The 15,004-nt window shown below is 41.4% G+C and overlaps 1 protein-coding gene across 1 annotated transcript in view; it reads right to left on the bottom strand.

The window, feature by feature from the left end:
• Positions 1-11,075, bottom strand: part of LOC126260218 (trypsin-1-like) — a 96,458-nt gene extending 85,383 nt beyond the window's left edge. Inside the window, exon 1 of the mRNA XM_049957518.1 lies at positions 11,025-11,075. The gene's annotated coding sequence lies outside the window, so the exon portion shown is untranslated. The remainder of the gene's footprint in view (positions 1-11,024) is intronic.
• Positions 11,076-15,004: the final 3,929 nt, after the last annotated feature.

The raw sequence follows: 15,004 nt of genomic DNA, 5'->3' as shown, positions 1-15,004 counted from the left end.
AGTCTTCCTTATGTTATAAACCAAAACGTGAGAACTGCCTTTCTGTTGCCTTTCCTTTTCCTAAGGCTAACCTGATTGTCATCTAACAGACCCTCAGTTTTCTTTTCCATACGTTAATATATTATTTTTGTTAGGAACTTGGTTGCATGAGATGTTGAGCTGATTGTTCTATAATTCACGAATTTGCCGGCTCTTGATGTCTTAGCAACTGTGTGGATAAAGTTTTTCCGAAGCATCTGACGGTACATCGCTAGTCTCATACATTCTACACATCATTTATGTCATTCTTAAGTGACTTGTATTTCTTTATTCCTGAATTTTTTTACTTACTTCTGTTTTCTTCTGCTACCCATGGTTTCTTCACGGTTACCTTCTTTGTATATACGTTTTTCTTTCAAACTTCCGTTATTGCCTTTTTTAGAGACGTCAAGTTCCTCTTCAACTGTGCTGCCTACTGAACTGTTAACTATCACAATATATGTAGCCTCAGAGAATTTCAAGCCTATCTCTTCGTTCATTAGTACTTCCATATTTGCCTTCGTTACGTACCGCTTGCTCCCGATTAGTCTCTTAAACTTCATAGTATTGTCGTTATTACTAAATTGTAATGTGAATCTATATCTGCTCCTGGGTAACCTTGAAACCATTATCTGATTTCGGACTTTCTGCCCGACCATGATGTAATCCGAGTGGAATCTTCTCGTATTCCCATACTTTTACAACTATACCTCCTTTTGTGATTCCTGAATAGAGTATTCGCTATTACTCGCTGAAATTTATTGCAGAACCCACACTTTCCCTCTCTCATTTCTGCTTCCATGCCCACATTCTCCCGCAACCCTTCGATCTTCTCTTTCCTCTACAACCGTATTCCAAACCTTTGACTATTAGATCTTCATCTCCCTTTATATACTGAATCACCAGTCCAATATCCTCGTATTCTTTATCTTCTTATCTTCTGCTTGCGACGTCGGCATGTATGCTTCAACTATTGTCATCGGTATTGGTTTGTTATCGATTCAGATGTGAACAACCCTGACACAGAACCGTTCACAGTAACTCACACTCTGCCCTATCTTCCTATTCCTGGCGCATTATACTCTAATTATACCATTTTCTGCTGTTGTCGATATAACCCTACATTCGTCTGAACAGAAATCCTTATTTTCTTTCCATTTCACTTCACTGACACCCACTATAACTATATTAAGCCTTAGCATCTCCCGGTTCATATTTTTAGCTTCCCTCACACGTTCATCCTTCTGGCATTCTACGCCTCGATTCGTAGCACGTTACCCTTTCGTTTGTTATTCAGTCTTTTTCTTATGGCCACTTTATCCTTGGCAGTCTCTTCCCGGAGATCCGAAGGGGAGACTAGTCCACAATCTTTTGGCACTGGGGAGGTCATCACGACACGTTTTCAATTACAGGCCACTTATACTGCGGAGACGTATTACGTGTCGTTGAAACAGTGGTGTTCATTGTCTTCTGCATCCTCATGCCGTTGATCATTGCTGATACTTCCGTCTTTTACAGACGGCTTCCCACCACAAAGGCAACAGATTGCCCGGAACCTCTGTCCTCTCCTCCGCCCTCTTTGAGAAGGTCGTTAGTAGATCGAGTGTGACTTCTAGTGCTGGAAGTATTCGGCCGCCATTGCTGTTGATCTTTATACAGACTTCAAACTTCGGTATTTAAGTAGCGGGGAGTTACAAAGTCGGGACCGAGGACGTTTCGATTACTATTCAAAGACGATACCCCCTAGACAACGGGTGCAATATAGTATATGTACAATAAATGAGCCTAAGTATTTTGAGTTTTATTAATATGTCGTGTATGCATCTCGTATCAGGTAATACATAGATAATTAAGAATAAACACGTTAACGTAAGTTACGTTATAAGTGATTCTCTTTAGAGAAAACTGAAACGTAATGTACGCACTCACCATAACGGATTTGAAAGCCCCAATGTTTGCAAAGTTACGTACAGCGAATTTGATATAGAGTACATATGGCAGACAGGCCGTAATATCAGTACTCGCTTTCAGGGTCATACTGCTGGAGTCGCATGCAGTAAATCCTTATTTGAAAAATACCTATTTGAAAAATATCTATTACAAAAATAATAAAATAGTTAAAAAATAATCGCCATAATTGTTAATACATTTATCCCACTGTGAGAGAAGACGGGCAATGAATTCACAGAAAAATGTTTGCGTGTGCCTGCGGAGCTGTGATTGTATCCATGCGTACACCTCTTCGTTCAAAGGAAATCGGCAAACACAAATGTCTTCCTTTGGGGCTCAGAAGTTCCGCTGGGAAGCAGTTACAGATCCTCCATACAATGCTGATCACTCCCCATACGATTTCCATATTTTTGACACCCTGAAGAAAGTCATTCATGGCCATCAATTTGCTTCGGACGAGAAGATGCACGCCTGGGTACAATCATGTCTCCGTTGGCAACCGAAAACGTATTTCCGTAAAGACGTTGACCTTCATCTCTCACAGTGGATAAGGATATTAAAGGTAACGATGATTACTTTCGAAATATTAAGCAGTTTACTTACCTTTTCGATCTATCCCCTTTTTATTTTATTGCTCATCATACACCGAAGAGCTAAAGAAACCAGTACACTTGCCTAATATTTCGTAGGGCCCCAGTGAGCACGCAGAACTGCCGCAACACGAAGTGGCATGGACTTTATTAGTGTCTGAAATAGTGTTGGAGGGAACTGCCGCTATGAATCCTGCAGGTCTGTCTATAAATCTGTAAGAGTACGAGGGGGTGGAGATCTCGTCTGAACAGCACGTTGCAAGGCATCCCAGATATGCTCAATAATCTTCGTATCTGGGGATTCTGGTAGCCAGTGGAAGTGCTTAAACTCAGAAGAGTGTTCCTGGAACCACTTTGTAGCAATTGTGGACGTGTGTGGTGTCGCATTGTCCTGCTGGAATTGCCCAAGTTCGTCGGAATGCACAATGGACATGAATGGATGCAGGTGATCAGACAGGATGCTTACGCAGTTCTACAGTATTACCTGTTTCCTGCTTATCTCATTGCATAAGACACTCCCCGAATATTTTACTAATCAGTTTCAGGATTTTTCTTGATACATTGTCGGTAATAATTTCGCAACCCTAGGGCCCTATTGATACACTGAGTGGCGATCTAGAGAACACTCAGTGTGCGCAGTTTGCACCTCCTGATATGCGACACTGCCAGGGAAATATTTGTCTCGCCTAATTCACAAATTTCCGCAGGATCGCATCTATATGCTTCAGTTTGCGTAGTAAAGTTTTACAGCAGAAAAAACGTTGTTAAATTTCTACCGGGCAAGCTCGGAACGGAGTAGGCTAGCGCTTGGCTTGAGTGCCACTCGTTATGTCAACAAGGCATACCGCTAATGCAACAGATCTCGGAACGAGGTAGACAGAAATACAAACACTGCTGTGCCACTTAACAAGGCATTCCGAGTTAACACCATCTAACTTCGCCGCCCGAGTGCCACCGCAAAATCAAACGTAGACAGGAAGTACCGAGTTCAGCGACTAGAAACCATTACTGAAATGGCCACAGCGAATCAAGGAGCGCTGGCAGGCCTGACAAATGAGGAGAAATTCACACATACATCCAAAACCACTACATCATATGCGCAGGCTTGACCCATTATATAGAGCGTCTTTCGGATCTCATATACACGTTCTGTCGTGCTGCCGTTCTGTCAGTGTCGAAGAACCAGAGAGAATGACAGCCAGTTGACTTTCAGTGAATCCACGACACGCTGACCGATGATGGCCTTCCTGCTACTTGCTGACTTCGACACCACGAGTCAGCCAATCTGATGCATATCAAAGCTGTGCTCTGTTGCCTACTGCGTCATCGCAGATGGAAAGACTGGTGAGCCGACAGCCCTCTTCTACTACTGGGTCACTACGGATGATCTGAAAGCTACCATCTTCGCACCGTCCAGTCAGGGTGCGTCCGCACATCCTCCTGGATCATTCATGATTTTCTGCTATAGTCTTTTCTATCAGTGGTTGGTGACCACGTCTTAGTCTTCACAACAACTGGCATCCTTGAACGCAGTGAAGTGGCAGGCGTATTGGGTTATCGCAAAATGTCTGGGCCGACAGCGCCTTCATCGTCTCGCCATCGACGCCAGCGCAGCACACAACTGTGGCACTGGCCTTTGGCGTCATGACTCAGTGACGAGTGCGCTTGCGACCAGCCACCGACTGTAGCTCTGAAAACAATTATATATTTGTAAACTCTGCTCGAACAATAAATGTTATGACAGATATCGGTGAATCTCCGATGTCTCTGAACGTGCACTGGATCACTCCTCCTTAATCTACGCTAAACCTCCTGATCACAACGTGACCTCAGCACACTGATGCCACAACACTGGTGCCAGGTAGTGGCTGGGTCGTAACAGTATGTGTGCTTTAAGACAATATAACGTTTGTAATCTATCAAGAATCTTAAATGCTATTTTGATTGATTGCTCATTCTCCTTCAAGCTGAGCTCTAACTTGTAAGTGTGGTCCAGCGAGAGGACCACGTCCAAATGATATTTGTTACCCACTGTATGCGAATGTGACTGCAATGTTAATACAAACAGATTTATTCAGATTAATGCTGACTTCACTGCATACTTGTCGTTCGTTATGGGAGTTGCGCTAACCTAATCCCTTAAAATGAAATTTGAAGTCGTCTCCCTAAATGTTTGCTATGATCTTAATTCCATAAGTACAGCATTGACTCATTACTGTATGTAGTCTCTGGAGTGATAGTTCTGCTGTGTGTGTGTGTGTGTGTGTGTTCGTTTATATACATAGGTGGTAGACAGCTCTGATTGAAAGCCATCTTTAAATACTCTGAAGGATTTTGGTTAATCTTGTGTGACGTAGCTGGCAAGCGCGAACCACTGCTGCCGTTAACTTTGTTGATTGCATCAAGCAGTTGATGCAGCATTTGGCCATCACGCCTAGACCCTGGACACCGGTCTGACCACCTGGCCGGACTCACACATTTGCGATGCATTTTCATCATTGAAACAGAGGAACAGACGATTTCCGTGGAATCTGCATGTCAACAAACCTGGCTGTGGCGGGAATAAATACACTATGTGATCAAAAGTATCCGGACACATACGCTTTTCATATTAGGTGCATTGTGCTGCCACATACTGCCAGGTACTCCATATCAGCGACCTCAGTAGTCATTGGACATCGTGAGAGAGCAGAATGGGGCACTCCGCAGAACTTATTGACTTCGAACGTGGTCTGGTGATTGGGTGTCACTTGTGTCATATGTCTGTACGCAAGATTTCCACACTCCTAAACATCCCAAGTTGCACTGTTTCCGATGTGATAGTGAAGTGGAAACGTGAAGGGACACGTACAGCACAAAAGCGTACAGCCCGACCTCGTCTGTTGACTGACAGAGTCCGCCGTCAGTTGAAGAGGGCTGCAATGTGTAATAGGCAGACATCTATCCAGACCATCACACAGGAATTCCAAACTGCACCAGGATCCTCTGAAAGTACTATGACAGTTAGGCAGAAGGAAACTTGGATTTCATGGTCGTGCGGCTGCTCATAAGCCACACATCACGCCGGTAAATGTCAAACGACGCCTCGCCTGGTGTAAGGAACGTAAACACTGTACGATTGACCAGTGGAAAAACGTTGTGTGGAGTGACGAATCACGATATACAATGTGGCGATCTGATGGCAGGGTGTGGATATGACGAATGCCCGGTGAACGTCATCTGCCAACAGTAAAATTCGGAGGCGGTGGTGTGGGGGTGGCGTTTTTCATGAAGAGGGCAAGCACCCTTTGTTGTATTGCGTGGCACTATCAGAGCACAGGTTTATAATGATGTTTTAAGCACCTTCTTGCTTCCCACTTTTCAAGAGCAATTCGGGGATGGCTATTGCATCTTTCAACACGACCGAGCACCTGGTCATAATTCACGGTCTGTTTCATCTACGTCTACATCATACTACGCAAGCCACCTAATGGTATGTGGCGAAGGGTACTTTCGGTACCACTATATGATCCCTCCAACCCTGTTCCACTCGCGAATAGTGCGGGGGAAGAATGATTGTAGGTAAGCCTCTGTATTGGCTCTAAATTCTCGAATTTTCTGCTCGTGGTCAATACACGAGGTGTATGTGGGAGGACGTAATATGTTGTCTGACTTCTCCTGAAAAGTGCTGTCCCGAAATTTCAATAATAAATCTCTCTGTGATGCACAACATCTCCCTTGTAACGTCTGCCAGTGGAGTTTGTTTCGCATCTCCGTAACGCTGTCTCGCCAGCTAAACGATCCAGTTTAGTGGTTACACGACAATAACATCCCTGTAATAGAGTTATCTGCACAGAGTGCTGACCTGAATCCTATCGAACACCTTTGGGATGTTTTGGAACGCCTACTTCGTGCCAGGCCTCATCTACCGACATCGATACTTCTCCTCAGTGCAGCACTCCGTGAAGAATGGCCTGCCATTCCCCAAGGAACCTTTCAGCACCTGACTGAACGCATGCCAGTGAGAGTGGAAGCTGTTATCAAGACTAAGGCTGGGCCAACGACATATTGAATTCCAGAATTAGCCATCGAGGGCGCCACGAACTTGTAAGTAATTTTCAGCAAGGTGTCTGGATACTTTTCATCACATAGTGTATTTTATCAAACGAATCTGGACACCTACTAGAGGACATTAATATGAGGTGTGTTTACCCTTTGCCTTTATGACTGCTTCTGCTCTTCTGAGGACACCTTCAAGGTGGTGTCCGTATGTTTGTGGAGGAATGACAACCCATTCTTCTTCAAGACCTGAAATCAGACGTGATATAAGACACTGGGATCTGGAGAGAAGTCGACATTTTAACTTATCCAATGGGGTTACGTTGGGTACATGTCGGTAATCTGAGAAGGCCGGTCCAGTTCAGAAACGGTATTTTCTACAAACCGTTCCCTTATAGATACTACTTTATGACAGGGTGCATTGTCATCCTGAAATAAGCAATCATCGTATCCGAACTGTTCCTCTACTATGTGCAGAACACTATGCAGTAAAATGCGTTTATATCCTTCCACATTTTGCATTTTCTTAAACTCGATAAGGTTACCACATCCTAGCCACAAAAGTTACTCCATAATGTATCATCATATTATCTGTATTTCACTGTTGGCACTACACATGATGCCAAGTAACGTTCTTCACGCTTTCACCCAACACAAACGCTGCCATCAGATTGGAACGGGATATAAAGTGGATCATCACTACAAAACACTTGTTTCGAGTCATCCTCTGTCCAGTGGTGTCACTGTTCAAACTATCTGAAGTATCACTTAGCACCGAAGTGAGTGGCTTATGTGACTGCTCGACCTTTGTACTCTGGTCCTTTTAACTCTTACGCATACTCATTGTACTGAGTTAACTGATGCTGGTAGAATTTTACATTACACGATTGATTTCTTCCGCTGAATTCATGTTATTTTTTACAACCACTCTCCGCAATACTCGACGGTCCCTGTCCGTCAGTGTACTGCCTGGTCTTGGTTTAGCTATGTTTCTTCCTTCATGTTTCCACTTCGCAATCTCATTGCTAACAGTCAAGTTGAGCACTTTTAGACAGGTTGAAATACCCTAATGGTTTTTTTTTTCTAACGTGACATTCAATCTCTCTTCCACGCTCGAAGTCACTGACCTCTCCTGACTGATCCAGTCTGCTGTTCCTGCATCTCTACTGTCAAATACAATATTCCTCCAGTCATTTTATTCTCGCGCTTCCGATTCTCGTGAAATCTCGTCGCAGTTCCGAATACGTTTGATGAGCTAATCTTAATATTGGTAACCAAGCCGGCATGGTGCACTCAGACTGTGTGTGACTGCTGTGGAGTGTGCTGGCACCCTGTGGCCCCAAGAAGTATTGTCGCTCTGACGCTGCCCTCCAGTTTAGTCACCAATGTCAGTTAAACTACGGGACCACCCAGGTTACGGTTCAGCATCAGCTCCGATGGACTGAGGGTCGAACTAGGTTGGAGTCGCTTAGCTTCTACTGTCACCAGACACCGCCAGCCAGATGTCATGGGGGCGGAGTATGGAAACTGGATGACATCGCCTTCGTCGCTTAGGCCACTTTTGGGTTGGTCAGCAACATCACCCATTACATTTCTGCAGTGAGGGAGGTCTATGTGCCCAAAAGTGACTCTCTAGCCGCGTCGGGTGTCTGCGTAGCTGCCGCGCCCTTTTCCAAGCCACGCTACACTGGTTACAGCTGTGGCTTGGAGCCTAACAGCGCACAGTCGTCTACGACCATAGGTTCGAAAACTACTTCTCACCTGCTGAACGTCGGCATTCAATCACTGTTGTACGCTGTAGAAGAGAAATAAATCAACCAGCTAAGACACGAGGGGGGATGCAGTTACTGTTGCTTTCCGCATGCCTGGGTGAAGGGGCCGTCACTGAAACTCTAACTGGGTCGACGTTCCCCAGAACTGTTAACACCGTTACTCTTGATTTTAGAGCACACAGTGAGTGAATACACACTGATGACATCGAGGAATTTCCTGTATAAACCCATATTATCCATGACTCTATCAAGGTAATCTAATTCAACAACATCGTACGTCTTTTAGAAATCGGCAAATGAAGCATGCTGAGCTACAGACCCATCCCAAATGAGAAAGACAGGGTCTCACTGGTGCGCGTCCTAGAGAATGAATTCTTGATTTCCTCGTAAGACTCCTAGAATTTCAATTTTTATTCGAATATTAATCACCCTCCCGGCGAAGCTGTCACTTAACATTATCGGACGGAGTGTTTCCGGTTTTCTTTGTGATTATAGACGTTAGAGAATTCGCGAATATCGCTAGTGATCGTGTGCCATGCAGTATTTCGTACGAGATTTCCCGTAGCTTGGCCAGAGTAAAGGTCAGAAACTGAAAACGACACATGTACGCTTTAGTGACGGACTCATTTCAGCATTGCAGTCATCCATAGTTATTGAAGCCAGTAGATTTCTCTTCTGCTACTCAGTAATCTGAGATAATGCTTCAACATAATGTAGTCTTCAATAATGTCAGACACTACAACTTCTGAAGAATAAAAATGGACAAAACTTACCATAGCCCATTTAAAGCACTACTGGTTGTTACAGACACTTCCATCACCTTTCCGAAAAAATGCTGAAGTGCCGCATTGACTTTCATAAGGTGGTGATTTGTGACTCATAATCGTTAACATATTTCACTTCCATCCCTTTCCCTAATGTCATAACCTGACGTATAAATCTTTATCGTGCTAATAATTTTGCCCTGCTAAGTGGTGTGCTCGTTCCGGCCCCATACAAGTCTCGAAATCTCAGGAAGTAATATTCTTGCGTAATGTTTTGTCAGGCCTTCAATGCACTCTTTCAAGATATCCCCTCTCTCGTCTGTATTCAACAGTGGAATTCCCTTTGCACTCTTAATGTCACCACCCTTGCTCCTAATTTCAACGAATGCTGTTTTGACTTACGTATTTGCTGAATCAGTCTTTCCGACAATCACTTCTTTGATTTCTTCACTTTTTCATGCTGCCATTACGTGCACTTGATGCTCCCATGCTCCCATGCACTTGATATTTATTTCATTCCTCAGAAAATTCTATTTCTCATTTTTGAATTTCTCTGAACGTTTTTGCACTTCCTTCTTTCATCTTCTGTTATCCATGGCTTATTTGCAGTTACCTTCTTTATACTTATGTTTTTCTTTCTAACTTCTGTGATTGCGCTTTTTAGGAACATCCATTCCTCTCCACCTCTACTGCCTACTGAGCTTTTCCTTATTGCTGTATCGATAACCTTAGAGAACTTCAAGCATATCTCGTCACTTCTTAGTACTTCTGTATCCCACTTATTTGCGTGTTAGTTCTTCCTGACTAATCTTTTAAACTACAGCCTACTCTTGGTCACAACTACATTGTGATCGGAGTCTATATCTGCTGCTAGGTATGCCTTACGATCCAGTGTCTGATTTCGGAATCTCTGTCTGGCCATCATGTAATCTAATTGAAATTTTCTCGTATCACCCGGCTTTTCCAAGTGTACCTCCTCCTCTTGTGATTTTCGAACAGAGTATTCTAGCTGAAATCAGCACTCAGCGTTTTACTGAATGCACTTTTCGGCATATTTTATTAATCTAGGCTAGCTTTCCCTATCCACCATTGGATCTGAGACAGGAGCTGCTATACCATTCTTGCCATTCTATTCCAAGTCTGTGTTAGGTTTTAGTATAATCCTGGATCATGACGTAAACTGCAACTAAATTTTCTCCTCCTCAACACTGATAGAAGCATGTGGTGTGTGAGCGGTACATACGTGATAGTGCGGAATGATACGAAAAGGTCCTACATAATTTGTTAATCAGTTGCTGCGATACCTAAGTGCGGTCTATACGACTTGTGGCGTCAGCTGTCGACGTACTAGTAAGCTGCCCTGTTCATGTATTTTATGTTCCAGATGTCGGACAAGTAAATTCCATTAAATTAAACTCCTTAATTCAATTGTAAAATTAATCTTAGTTGTTTGACTGATATGACTGAGTACACAATTAAAATCATCCAGTTCGATCATTGGTGCGTGTATGATATTTTTACTTAATGGGACTATATCGAATTCGTCGTTATTTGGGTTGGTGAGTTTCGAGGTTTACGGTACTGATGACATCATAAATAAAAGGTTGCCAGTGTTCTTGCTTTGTTGTGTAATGCTATATTATCTTCCAACATGTTTTAATCTCCTCCTGTTTTGCGCCTATATTTATATCTCAGCAGAGCTATCACTTCCAAAGTTGTCGAAAATCTTTCCTGCATATTCTAATCCTGAAGTATCAATGCAATTTTTCTACTATTGCTCCTAGTACAATTTAAAGTTCAATATTCTTACAAATTCCTACAATTAGCAACGTATCACCGTCCTGCTACTACGACACATTTGTGTATCAATCAGAAAATAATTTATTTCTTACCGTAGCACCGAGTAAGTGAAAGCAGGGATAAAAAGATCACAAGCAAAGTAAACATTGTGAATGCCTGAAAAGGTTCTTATTGTGCAGAACTTTTATAAATAGAGGTAAGTGCTAATATATTTTCATGCGATAAAATAGTTATCTTATCCAGTATCAAGTTATCTCAGCTAGTTATGTCCTCGATCGCATCATTAAACACTTCATACCTCCAATAACTTTGGCATCTGAACAGATATGCTTGAAGAGGTACTTGAGTCTTTGTATAGGAAGTGATGAATAATACTCAATAAAAAATTAATATCGTCTGAGGTAAAGTGTTACAAATAATTTGTGCCTTCTAAATTTGTCTTAGCCTTAGTTTTCATCTTTACATTTGTTGGGCCTCAGCGTCAACGAGGAAAATGCAGATCGTCGAAGTGAAGTCCAATTGAAAGAGCTATACCTGGCCAGTGAACCACACGAAATTATAATTATTATCAACGACACGACAACTAACAGTGAACTCGGATAGACATCAAGGAATGTAATGGTTGGTTCTAAATACATTGTCAGTTTTTACTCATTTAAGCAACAAAGCTGAACTCATTATAAATACTGAATTTATGGATCCACGCATATAGCAGAATTTCTACTTTATTGCGTCTTATGTTTAGCAAATGTCAAAAGTTGTAAGGATTTTCTTGAATACTTCGCGGTATACCTGTTTTAGCACCATATTTTCACTCAAATATTTAATTTCGTTCTTAATCAAAATAAGCGTTTTGGGATACAATCTGAGTAGCCATTGTAGAATATTTGCAAATTATGCTGTTGTTTATTGTGCACGAAAGTCATCAAGAGATAAAAATGAATTACATAGTTATTTACACAAGATATCTGTATGGTGAAAAAATTGGCAGTTGATACTGAACAATAAGAGGTTTGATTACCACCGAATGAGTATTAGAAATATTCCGTTATATCTCGATTACACAATAAATCACATAATTTTTTTAAATTGCCGATTCAATTAAATACATATGGACAACAATTACAAACAACTGAAACAACGGAAATCGGAGTCAACACACAGAAAGTATTGTGGGGAAGACGAACGACAAGCAGCGTATTATTCGAGGAATACCTAGAAGGTGCAACAACTGTACTGAGCTGACATTATGCCGTCCGTCCTCTTCTGCAGTGTTGTTGCGCGAGGCGTATCCTTGTTAGATGTGACTGACGGATGACTTCAAATAGTTCAAAGATGGGCAGCTCGTTTTCTATTTTCACGAAAAAGGGGAGGGAGTGTCACCGATATGACGAGCAACTAGAGGTGGCGATCATTGAAAAGAAGTGGTCGTATTGTTGTATAGAGAAGTTAATTTCGTATAAGGGGTAAATCATTATAGTACTACTCCAAAAACTGAAACTGCAGAAGAGCTAATTCCCATTTTAACAAGTACAACTGAATACATCATACAGCTGGATCTTATTCCAATCAACTCCCGTTACGTAAATCTAAGTTTGTTTATTTTCCTATGTTAATTAGTTCGGCACTCTGTTTCAGAGACTTCGATAGGGAACCGGAAATAAGGGCTCTCGGCCATGATTCATTTCAGAACCACGAAAGTCAGAACGCCATGAGCACACACAGCAACAGCAACAACACCAATAACAATAACACCACCACCACCAACAACAACAATAACACGTGATGTGATGCCACAGTATACTACATCGAGACGTGAGTTCGTCGACTTGCTTTGAACCAATTTACTTGTAGGTATTTGACTGCCTCAGCATAAACGATGAATTTAATCAAGTCTACACAAAACAAAACGTAGTTCCAAAAATGATTCAATAATAGGCCTACGGAAACAACCAGAATATTACGAACATAAGGTATTTAAATTTTTGGATCCAGTACTAACGGAATGATGTGAAATATTTTGCATGCAGTAAGGTCTTTATTACAATGTCATATTTCTTTGACAAAGAAAGATTATGAAATATTCTTGAAATTTCTTTGACGATGGTCATTGACGTGGCGTTAAACAGGGTATTGCATTGTCATCATATTTGTCACCAAATTTCAAGATGGCCGACAGCGACAAATTGTTATTAAGCGCTGCAGTTGCTTGCATCACAATTGCGTTGTGTGTGCATTTGGAACAGAAGTGTCGAAAAAAAGGGGAACATACTCGAGTGAAGCAGTGGGTTTTACGCCTAGATAATTCAGCAAAATTTTATACTAGAGCTGTAAGTGGAGGACGTCACGACTTATATAAATTACTTACGAATGAATGAGAGTGGACTTCAGTGTTTGCTATTAAAAAGCAGAATATTCATCTGAGGAAACTTATATGTGCAGAAGACAGGCTCACCATAAAATTGCGATTTTTTACTGCAAGAGAGTGTTAATCTGGCTAACATTACAGCAATCGAATACCACAGTGTACATTAACCAAATTAATTCCATAAACGTGTGAAGCGATTTATGAAGTACTGGAGGACAAATAAATGAAGATAAATAAACGTTTAGTACACTATATGCGTATTAAGAACTATTTTTAAAAATAATTTAATTAATAGAATTATTGTTCCAACTACAAAATGAATAACAAGAACGAAGCAAGGTTATTTAAAAGAGTTGAAAGAATACACCAACTAAACTTTTCAGCTACCTTTACCCAGCGCTTCAAGCGGTTACATTTCGCACTGCAGCGAAAAGAAGACGAACGACTTCTGTGATCAAATCCACAATGGACCCCTAGATTTAATCATATTTCTTTGACGAGAGGTAGGATTTGACAAAGTTCCCCATTACAGTATCAAATTTCTTTGACATAAACATTTGACATACCAACTTTGATAAACAAAAATGGTAGTGTAATACAGGCCTAAGAGAGTAAGCACTGAATTATTATATCTTAGATTATTTCCCAGTCAGCTCATTAGTCAATTTTCGTAATGTAGTTTATTTTACTTCAGAGCCTACGGGTGTGTGTGTTTAAGGCCTCCTGTCGGGTAGATCGTTCACCTGGTGCATGTCATTTTAGCTGACACCACTTTGGCGACTTGCTTGTCGGTGAGGATGAAATGATGAAGACATCACAACACCCAGTGTGATACCCCTCTTTCAGAATTAGTTGCAGTATCGGCTATTCCTTCGATAGAATAACGCAAAGTTCTAATCTATGAAACAAATAATGACCCTAATTTATTTAGCGAAAGATTTTGTCCCCCTTCGCAGTTGCGTTTTCCCTCTTCTTCTGTCTTGTGGCAGACGCACGCTGTAATTAGGAGGCGCGGTATTTTTTCTTGCTTTTACGTTTTATGACAAGATATACATTAAAATGTTTACTAAAATATTTATATTTACCTTGTGTTAATCCATTTCTATTTATTTCAGAATCTGTAAGACGAGACGACATGCAAGTCTTGATACGGTGGTGCGATTGATCGGCCGCCATTATAGCCGCTTATATGAAAATTTTCATGATCAGTCAAAGAACCTCTCTAAATTATCTTTTCATGATTGACGAAGTCCGATTATGATTTCTTGAATACATCTTTTGCACGCCAGTTTTAGCGATTCAGTCTCTTACTACTGATACAGTTCTAGCATCATCCTGTTAATGACTGTCCGTGAAAACCAGCTACGCCGATAACTTCATTTATTATTCCAAAGTATCGTTGTTATAATAGTTCTTCCTTCCCTGAGAAAAACTTAAAGAAACCGTTTATTATAAAGCAGAGAAAGGTTATTATAAATGGTGATATTAACACAAGACTTGTAACATTGTAATTATTTTCTTTTATTCTGCATGAATTCCGCCTCACCTGTGTGGCACGAAAGCACTGTTATTTTTAAACTGAATTTATAGATATTTTCCGAACTAAATTGGACGCAGATGTATAAAGGAACCTCAAATGAGGAATCCGTTGTTGAAGAAAACGTGACAACATCGCTATTTCGGGTACTGTGCACCAGTGCGTGC

This window comes from Schistocerca nitens, chromosome 5 (genome assembly GCF_023898315.1).
Source record: "Schistocerca nitens isolate TAMUIC-IGC-003100 chromosome 5, iqSchNite1.1, whole genome shotgun sequence".
In the NCBI taxonomy this organism is placed as follows: domain Eukaryota; kingdom Metazoa; phylum Arthropoda; class Insecta; order Orthoptera; family Acrididae; genus Schistocerca; species Schistocerca nitens.
The sequence above is the reverse complement of the archived record's forward strand: the minus strand, read 5'-3'. Positions and strand labels throughout refer to the sequence as shown.